Consider the following 10,980-nt stretch of genomic DNA (forward strand, 5'->3'; position numbering starts at 1 on the left):
GTTATTTGAAATTGTTTACAAGGAACTATGTGTTCCTAAAACCGTTATGAATAAGGGTATAAACCTAGCCCTCAGGCTGTGTTATATGTATGTCTGGATCTTTACATAGGTGGTACTATGTGATGAATGGGCATGATCGCACCACCCTTGGTCGTAGGACGCTCTCCTGCAGGGATTACGACCTTATGTGTATATTTACGGGTACTGTAACACCCCGACCAAAGGCGGATTATACATCGGGGCGCCACATATTGTTTCATTACTCGTGACACTATTGGGTGTCAATATTTAATAAATACATTCATTCGCGCACGCGCAAAGTAGACATAAGATAACATAAATCATCATAAATCAATATATTATAAATCATAATATTCGAACAGTAAAAACTTGTCTTGATACATTTTAATCTAGGTCCAAAATAAAGAAAACTTCCTATGTGTCCACAAGCTCCAAAACAGCTACTGCAAACCTGAACATGTGTTAAAATAAACGTCAAACACTTGCGTGTTGGTGAGAAATCAAGTTTAATACAATACATAGATAACCATAAATCTGCGCGCAACATGTGTATGTCTGGTTTTCAACAAGGGTGTAATCTGATCGGGACCAACTCTAAGATTCATAAGACTGCCAGTGCTCATAATTGAGCTCACAAACAAGACAAACTGTGCATGTGTAAACAAAAGAGAAAATCATAAACGATAGTTCTCCCGTGTTCATCTAATGGTACCATGAGAACTGCGGAATAGACCGACAAGACGGTTAATGATCCACACATACAAATAAACAGCCAAGTCTACGTCCTCAACACATGGGATACTACGCGACTAAAGTTCATAAACAAGTTTAAGACTCTAAGTTTGTATGAACACATGAACATCCCAAAACATTAAAAGCAAAAAGGGATTAGGTACGAGATTACTCACTTGATAAACGACGCGGTGTAAGATAAAGCAAGAACCAACTTTAAACAAGCACAAGTTAACCTATAAATAAGATTATTGCTTTAATGATTTGCTTTAAGTCTTGATTATAAGTTTGCATAAGTAAATTATTATATATATATTACCGAAAATCAGGGCAGAGGAGAGGAGAAAACGGAGGCAAGAGAGGAGGCGGCAGAAGGACAATCGGCAGAGAGCAAAGGAAGAGAGATAATAAGTGTTTTGTGTGTGTAGTGTTAGGAAAAATAAGATTATTATTTATAGGAAAACCCTAGGAGACATAATCCCTAGAAAAGGGGAAAAGATCTTTAACAGGATCAAGCAAAAGATATCAAAAAGCATAAGAATCCAAAAGCAAAAGATATGGAAAGATATGGCAGCTGCAGGGAGCAAGATAAAGCTGACAGGGAACAGTAAAAAAAGCATGGGCGGTTCAGATAAAGGTACAGGTCAAGCATGGAAAAAGCAGATCTCCAAAGATAATGTCAGTCACTTTTTCTGCCAACCAATGGGGTTGGCGCGCATGCTGCGCCAAAAGTGGCTTTTCAGACATAAAGCAGATTAGGTCAACAGCACAAAAGATAAGACAACACAAAAGCAAACGGCTAGATTAAACAGAAGAAAACTCAAAGGGTTTAGCGCGAGAAGGCTGACACAAAAGGTCAAGAGAGCGCGAGCGCGAAGGCAGACAGAACTAACCTTAACGCGTCGCGGAAAGAACTACATTTCTAAGCGCGCCGCGGGAAGAATCACATTTCTTCGCGCGCCGCGGGAAGAACTATAATTCTTCGCGCGTCGAGGGATGAACTACGATTCTTAGCGTGCTGCGAGAAGAACTACAAATCCTTAGCGCGTCGCGGGAAGAACTACCGTCCTTCGCGCGCTGCGAGAAGAATTACAATTCTTAGCGCGCTGCGAGAAGAGTTCGTCTCGCGTATCGCTGAAACAGGTGGTCTTCACGCAGGCTTCCTTGTAAGGAGTCTGGCGCGTGGAGCTGCGCAGACAACCTTAGGCGGGAAGAACCAAAGGACAAGCAAAGAGTTAGAAGACAAAGAGGGAAACAAGGCGTAAGGGTGGGACGGCGACAAGAGGGAAAAGAAGGCGGAAAGAGAGAAGGAGAGGGACGGGACGGCGGAAGGAAAAAGAGAGAAAGAGGCGGGAAGGAAAATATATATATTATTATTAAAAGTAAAATATAAGTATAAATAAATATTAAATCATAAAAGAAAGAGATCGGATAAGGGAAACGGGTACCTGGGTCGGGTCGGATCAGGGCAGATGTCACAGTCTCCCCTACTTTAAGAAATTTCGTCCCGAAATTTATCTCGAAGTAGGTTGCGCAGAGAACAGGTGCGGGTACTTGATCTTCATTTGATCTTCCCTTTCCCATGTAAACTCGGCTCCGCGCTTGGACTCCCAGCGAACTTTCACGATAGGGATGCGACTGCGCTTGGTTTGCTTTACCTCGCGATCCATAATCTCAACAGGCTTCTCAACGAAATGCATAGTTTCATCAACTTGAACTTCATCAAGTGGAATGTGAAGGTTCTCGTCAGCTAAACACTTCTTGAGATTGGATATATGGAACGTTGGATGTACATTGCTGAGCGCGGGCGGCAGGTCAAGTCTGTAGGCAACTTTTCCCACACGCGCGAGAATCTTAAATGGACCAACATAACGAGGAGCAAGCTTACCTTTCTTCCCAAAGTGGACAACACCCTTCCAGGGCGACACTTTGAGGAGAACAAGATCACCAACTTGAAATTCGAGAGGCTTCCGCCTACGATCTGCGTAACTCTTCTGTCGGCTTCTGGCAGTCAGCAGATGATCACGGATCTTGGTGATTTTATCGGTTGTCTCTTGAACAAGTTCGGGTCCTGTGATTTGAGCTTCTCCCACCTCGCTCCAACAAATCGGGGAGCGGCACTTACGACCGTAAAGTGCTTCAAATGGGGCCATACCGATACTGGAATGATAGCTGTTATTATAAGAGAACTCGATCAAAGGCAGGTGCGAATCCCAATTACCTCCAAAATCAAGAACACAAGATCGGAGCATATCCTCAAGAGTTTGAATAGTTCGCTCAGACTGACCGTCAGTCTGAGGATGATATGCCGTACTCATGTCCAAGCGAGTTCCTAGCGCAGATTGGAGAGATTTCCAAAAGCGAGATATAAAACGGCCATCGCGATCGGATATGATGCTCAAAGGAGTACCATGGCGGCAGACAATTTCCTTGACATAAAGCTGCGCAAGATGCTCAACACGGTAGTTTTCACGAATGGGCAGAAAGTGAGCAGACTTAGTCAAACGATCCACTATTACCCAAATGCTATCATGTTTGCTTGCTGTCAAAGGTAACTTGGTAATAAAGTCCATTGCTACACATTCCCATTTCCACGTAGGAATTTCAGGTTGTTCGAGCAAACCAGATGGGCGTTGGTGTTCAGCTTTTACTTTAGAACAAGTCAGACATTTAGCTACGAACACAGCAATATCCTTCTTCATACCGGGCCACCAATAAGTAATGCGCAAATCCTTGTACATCTTATCAGCGCCAGGATGAATAGAATACCGAGATTTATGCGCTTCACTCAGGATATCAGCGCGAAGATTCTCATCAAAGGGAATCCAGATGCGATTAAGATAACAGAGAATTCCACTTAGATTGGGCACAAAATGCGCTTCCGCGCCACACGATAACTCGGCGCGAAGGTTACCATTACTGATGGATGCGCGCTGCGCGTCACAAATACGCGATTCAAGGTTGCTTTGAATCGGCGCGAAGTGAAGCTGGGTGCGCGGCAAGATACAGTTAAGTTGGCAGGGTTTTCGGCTGAGCGCATCGGCTACCACATTAGCCTTACCAGGATGATACCGGATCTCATAATCGTAATCGCTGATGAGTTCGTTCCATCGGCGTTGCCTCATGTTGAGTTCCTTTTGATCAAAGATATGCTGAAGGCTTTTATGGTCAGTGTAGAGGATACACTTAGTGCCATAAAGGTAGTGTCTCCAGATCTTCAAGGCAAAAACAACTGCACCAAGTTCGAGGTCGTGAGTTGTATAATTCTTTTCATGAACCTTAAGTTGCCTTGATGCGTAAGCGATAACCTTGCCTCGTTGCATAAGAACACAACCGAGACCTTGGTTGGATGCATCGCAATACACGACAAAATCATCATTACCCTCAGGTAGCGCAAGAACAGGAGCTTCACACAACAAACGCTTGAGCGTTAGAAAGGCATCTTCTTGCTTCGAGCCCCAAATATACGGTTTACCTTTGTGCGTTAGAGCTGTTAAAGGCAAAGCGATTTTCGAGAAGTTCGAAATGAAGCGCCGGTAATAACCAGCTAAGCCCAGAAAGGAACGGATCTCGGAGGGAGAGGATGGCGTAATCCAGTTCTTGATTGCTTCAATTTTGGATGGGTCGACATGAATACCCATCTTGTTAACAACATGGCCAAGAAACTGTACTTCATCCGACCAAAATTCACACTTGGAAAGCTTAGCATAGAGCTGCTCGGTTCGAAGCTTTTGCAATACCAACCGAAGATGTTGCTCATGCTCGGCCTTGGTCTTAGAATACACCAGAACATCATCGATAAACACAATCACGAATTTATCCAAGAAAGGCCTACACACCCGGTTCATTAGATCCATGAAAACGGCGGGTGCGTTGGTTAAACCGAAAGACATGACCAAGAATTCAAAATGGCCATAACGAGTTCGAAAAGCAGTCTTCGGAACATCTTCATCGTGGATGCGCAACTGGTGATAGCCAGAGCGGAGATCGATCTTGGAAAAACAAGAGGCACCTTGGAGTTGATCAAAGAGGTCGTCAATACGCGGTAAAGGATACCGGTTTTTAATGGTGAGTTTGTTCAACTCGCGGTAATCTATACACATGCGAAACGATCCATCTTTCTTTTTAACGAACAACACCGGAGCACCCCAGGGCGAAGAGCTAGGGCGAATGAATCCTTTAGCAGTCAACTCTTGAAGTTGGCTGGCCAATTCTTGCATCTCAGCGGGTGCAAGACGGTAAGGAGATTTAGCTACGGGGGAAGCACCAGGGACAAGATCAATACGAAACTCGACTTCACGAGCGGGAGGGATACCAGGAAGATCATCAGGAAAAACTTCAGGGAAATCACGCACAACAGGGATATCGCGAAGCTTCTTCTCTTCAGCAGGTTTAACCACATGGGCTAAGAATGCAACACACTTCTTCCGCATGAGCCTTCGGGCTTCGGCGCAAGACATAAGTTTAAGACCGCGGGAGGGTTTCTCGCCGTAAATATGAAGATCACCATTTTCTCGAGGTATGCGAATCATCTTCTTGGCGCAAATAACTTCGGCGCGATTATGCGAGAGCCAGTCCATACCAATGATAACATCAAAGCTTCCAAGAGGCATAGGGATGAGGTCGATCAGAAAATCGTTTTCGTTAAGGTTAAGCGTGCAATCTTTAATCACTGAGTTTATTAAAACAGTTTCACCATTAGCCAATTCAACTGAAAAATCTTCTTTTAAATCGTTGCGCGGTCGCGCAAGCTTCTGCTCGAAGGCGCGAGAGATAAAACTTCGATCGGCGCCAGTATCAAAAAGTACAGAAGCATAAAATCCGTTAAGCAAAAATGTACCATTAACTACGTCATTATTCGCTTGCGCTTGGTGCGCGGTTATGTTAAAAGCTCGTCCACGCGTTACTTGGTTTGAAATCTGGTTCACCGGATTCGCTTGTGTGATTTGCACTTGTAGCCTTGGGCACGCGTTCCGGAAATGACTGGGATCACCGCAATTAAAGCACGATCTGGGTCGTGGGTTTTGGTAGGTTGGTTGTGGGTTCTGCGGGTAGACTGGTGGTGTTGGCGCAATTGGATTGGCGGGAAGGACTCTACAGTTTTCAGCAGTGTGACCAGTACGGCCACATCGGTTACAAAGTCGACACGGGGTTTGGGTTGGGTGGTGAAATCTACAGGTTGGGCAAAAGGGATGGTTTCCTGTGTAAGGTTTCTTAGTTGGCGGGGCAGGGAGTGCTGGACTGGTTAAGGCATAGTTGTGGGCTACAGGAGGTGTTGGGTAAGCTGACAGAGGGTTAGGCGCGTAAACTGGAGGTTGATAAATGGGTTGCTGGACAATGGGCGGGTTGGTAAGCGCGTAAGCTTGTCTGCGCCTACGTTTCTGGTTATGGTTTGAGGGTTCAGGTTTGGTTTCTGCGGGTTCATGGACAGTTTTGGTGGGTTTGGTCTTCTCAGTTCCCCGCAGGAACAGGGTTCCTGCTCTGACATGGTTGTCGCTGAGCACAGCGGCCAACTCGATGGCGTCAGAGAGGGTAACTGGGTTTCTGGCCCATACAGAATCTTGAATTTCCATGGGGAGACCCCCAAGGAATTTCTCGATTGCTCGGCGTGAAGGGGTAACAAGGTGAGGGACCAGTAAGCTTAGCTCGTGGAAGCGCGTCGCGTACTCGCGCGCTTCGCCACTGTATTGCTTCAAGTTCCAGAATTCTTCCTCCAGGCGCTTAACTTCGTTGGGAGGGCAGAATTCTCGCGTAAGAATTTCCTTGAATTCCTCCCAAAGCATGCTGGAAGCAGCTTCTGCGCCACGCGCATGAGCTACTCCATTCCACCATGTAAGCGCTCTAGATTCCAGGACACTGGAAGCATACAGGGTTCGTCTGTCTGAGGGGCATTGGGTGTGGAGGAAAGCGTTTTCTATTTTCTCAAGCCACTGGAGCATCACGGTGGCTCCTTCAAGACCTGTGAACTTTGGAGGGTTACCTGCGTTAAAGGACTTAATGTTATAACTGGAGGTATTGGTATTGTTTTGGCTCAAAGCTTGGGCTATTGCGGCGGCCATTTCCTGGGAACGTTGCTGTCTACGCATGCGCGAGGCTTCTCTTCTCTGAAATCGGCGAGATAGCGGAGGCATTCTATAAAAATTTTAATTTTTAGTTAATATCTTGGTTTTAGCGCAAAGTATAACTTTATAAAGCTTGGTTTCGCAGAGTTAGATACTATCAAAAGTTAAAGTAGATTAAATGACCCTAATGCAGACTTAATAAAAGTAACAAATTCGAATCAAGAATCGACAATTCATGTATCACCATGACTTTCCGAATTCCCAATTTAAAATATACGAGCAAACGAGTATTGGAGATTGACGATTCATGTATCACCATGACTTTTCAATCTTCAATATAAAATATACAAGAAAATGAGTATTGGAGGTTGACAATTCATGTATCACCATGACTTTTCAAGTCTCCAACCTCAGAACATAATCGTAAATGGAAATTGAAAATCAACTATTCATGTATCACCATGACTTTTCGGATTTTCAAATCCAACAAACGAATATGTAAGTAAAATCAATAAAAATCGAAATTCAACGAAAATCGAAATATCGCGGAGTAGAACATAAAATCATACACTGCGCAAGCGCGAGCATATTCATAAATAACGAGTAATTAACAATAAGCGCGCAAACATGAGATTTCTCTCATGCGCGAGAAGGGACTCTTAGGTATTCTAGGCCGTTACGTCTAACCACCTATCCTAAAGTCAACGAGCTCTGATACCAATCTGTAACACCCCGACCAAAGGCGGATTATACATCGGGGCGCCACATATTGTTTCATTACTCGTGACACTATTGGGTGTCAATATTTAATAAATACATTCATTCGCGCACGCGCAAAGTAGACATAAGATAACATAAATCATCATAAATCAATATATTATAAATCATAATATTCGAACAGTAAAAACTTGTCTTGATACATTTTAATCTAGGTCCAAAATAAAGAAAACTTCCTATGTGTCCACAAGCTCCAAAACAGCTACTGCAAACCTGAACATGTGTTAAAATAAACGTCAAACACTTGCGTGTTGGTGAGAAATCAAGTTTAATACAATACATAGATAACCATAAATCTGCGCGCAACATGTGTATGTCTGGTTTTCAACAAGGGTGTAATCTGATCGGGACCAACTCTAAGATTCATAAGACTGCCAGTGCTCACAATTGAGCTCACAAACAAGACAAACTGTGCATGTGTAAACAAAAGAGAAAATCATAAACGATAGTTTTCCCGTGTTCATCTAATGGTACCATGAGAACTGCGGAATAGACCGACAAGACGGTTAATGATCCACACATACAAATAAACAGCCAAGTCTACGTCCTCAACACATGGGATACTACGCGACTAAAGTTCATAAACAAGTTTAAGACTCTAAGTTTGTATGAACACATGAACATCCCAAAACATTAAAAGCAAAAAGGGATTAGGTACGAGATTACTCACTTGATAAACGACGCGGTGTAAGATAAAGCAAGAACCAACTTTAAACAAGCACAAGTTAACCTATAAATAAGATTATTGCTTTAATGATTTGCTTTAAGTCTTGATTATAAGTTTGCATAAGTAAATTATTATATATATATTACCGAAAATCAGGGCAGAGGAGAGGAGAAAACGGAGGCAAGAGAGGAGGCGGCAGAAAGACAATCGGCAGAGAGCAAAGGAAGAGAGATAATAAGTGTTTTGTGTGTGTAGTGTTAGGAAAAATAAGATTATTATTTATAGGAAAACCCTAGGAGACATAATCCCTAGAAAAGGGGAAAAGATCTTTAACAGGATCAAGCAAAAGATATCAAAAAGCATAAGAATCCAAAAGCAAAAGATATGGAAAGATATGGCAGCTGCAGGGAGCAAGATAAAGCTGACAGGGAACAGTAAAAAAAGCATGGGCGGTTCAGATAAAGGTACAGGTCAAGCATGGAAAAAGCAGATCTCCAAAGATAATGTCAGTCACTTTTTCTGCCAACCAATGGGGTTGGCGCGCATGCTGCGCCAAAAGTGGCTTTTCAGACATAAAGCAGATTAGGTCAACAGCACAAAAGATAAGACAACACAAAAGCAAACGGCTAGATTAAACAGAAGAAAACTCAAAGGGTTTAGCGCGAGAAGGCTGACACAAAAGGTCAAGAGAGCGCGAGCGCGAAGGCAGACAGAACTAACCTTAACGCGTCGCGGAAAGAACTACATTTCTAAGCGCGCCGCGGGAAGAATCACATTTCTTCGCGCGCCGCGGGAAGAACTATAATTCTTCGCGCGTCGAGGGATGAACTACGATTCTTAGCGTGCTGCGAGAAGAACTACAAATCCTTAGCGAGTCGCGGGAAGAACTACCGTCCTTCGCGCGCTGCGAGAAGAATTACAATTCTTAGCGCGCTGCGAGAAGAGTTCGTCTCGCGTATCGCTGAAACAGGTGGTCTTCACGCAGGCTTCCTTGTAAGGAGTCTGGCGCGTGGAGCTGCGCAGACAACCTTAGGCGGGAAGAACCAAAGGACAAGCAAAGAGTTAGAAGACAAAGAGGGAAACAAGGCGTAAGGGTGGGACGGCGACAAGAGGGAAAAGAAGGCGGAAAGAGAGAAGGAGAGGGACGGGACGGCGGAAGGAAAAAGAGAGAAAGAGGCGGGAAGGAAAATATATATATTATTATTAAAAGTAAAATATAAGTATAAATAAATATTAAATCATAAAAGAAAGAGATCGGATAAGGGAAACGGGTACCTGGGTCGGGTCGGATCAGGGCAGATGTCACAGGTACTTAACTAAGTCGAACGCTGCGGTGTTTGCTGAGGTGACCTAGAGTAGAGGCTCATATTAATAATGTGTTATTTGACTTTGTTATTCCTAAGCCACGTTGGGCCGAGGCAGGCGTAGTCTCGAGGGGTAATAAAGTAAAAGAAATATTTTTACGTCAGCGTGTTCACCAGCATTCGTTGCTGACGTATTTTCTTACATTTTGCAGGTGAACAAAGTTAGAGTTTGGAAATGACGAAGTACTAATATCCGATGGCTCGGATTTCTTTTGTATAAGTTTAATATGGTGGTTTGTAAAACATAAACAAGTAATCTTTTGTTAACAACTTTAAACGGGTATTTTATAATTCCCGTCTTTTGAATGTATATATAAATTACACTTTCGATCCTTAAAGTTTTAAGTCTTCCGCAAATTTACGCAACTTTGAATTATTTACAAACACGATACCAACTTGTGGGTCGCACTCCTAGGCCCTAGATGGGGGTGTGACATCACTAAACTCGTGTTGACCCTTGAGTATTTATACTTGCCCAGGTTGCTAGATGTGCTAAGGAGCGGGTTTGCATTGCATATGTTTGGAGTCACACTTGTTGCATGAACTTTTATTTCACATTGTTTACATTTGATGGGTTGTACATGTTTGAGCGCATGGTTTATTGTTTTACTTTAACGCTTCCGCAAAACTTTTGAACGGTTTGGTTTGTTTTTGTTTTACCAATTAGTTCGATTAAACTCAAATGGTGTTTTATATAGATTAAATGATTGTTTGGTATAACGAATGAGCTGGATCCTGGTATGTCACGCGCCTCACGGTAAAACTCCGTTAGTCGAAATTTGAGGGTGTGACAAAATGCATGAGAAGCCTCCATTTCAAAATCAAGCAAATCTGGGGACTCCAAAAAAAGAGAGAGTGCCACATCGCGACACGTAGGATTTTTTTGTTTACATTTATATATATTATAGATTATTTGTTCCTCTAAATATTATTCATGTATATTATTGTATAGCGTGTTAATAATAATAACAACAACAACAAAACACAACAAAAAGATGATAAGTAATATATGTTCTTTCTACATAACTGAGTTAAATACTTATGTTATGTTAGGTATCCAATAAAAACATAATCGATCTCAATATTAAGCTTTTCGGATGTAGGTTTCTAAACTTTAACTAATTTTCAAGCTCGGATACAAAAGACACACCAGATGTAGGAAACCATTTGTTTCCAGCAATGAACTCGGCAACACTGAATTGTTGGGCGATATTTGAATGATTTATCACATGATAACCTTCCCATTTGACCCTTTGATCATGATAGCCACCTCTTGCTAACCTTTCGATCGCACTTTGTATCAAAACGTCAAATACAAAGAGATAAATCCACTACGCAAACTTCTACAACACAAATA

Source organism: Bidens hawaiensis, unplaced genomic scaffold, assembly GCF_021521415.1.
Source record: "Bidens hawaiensis isolate Kalapana, Puna unplaced genomic scaffold, B.hawaiensis_p1.1 tig00004595_1, whole genome shotgun sequence".
Lineage (NCBI taxonomy): Eukaryota > Viridiplantae > Streptophyta > Magnoliopsida > Asterales > Asteraceae > Bidens > Bidens hawaiensis.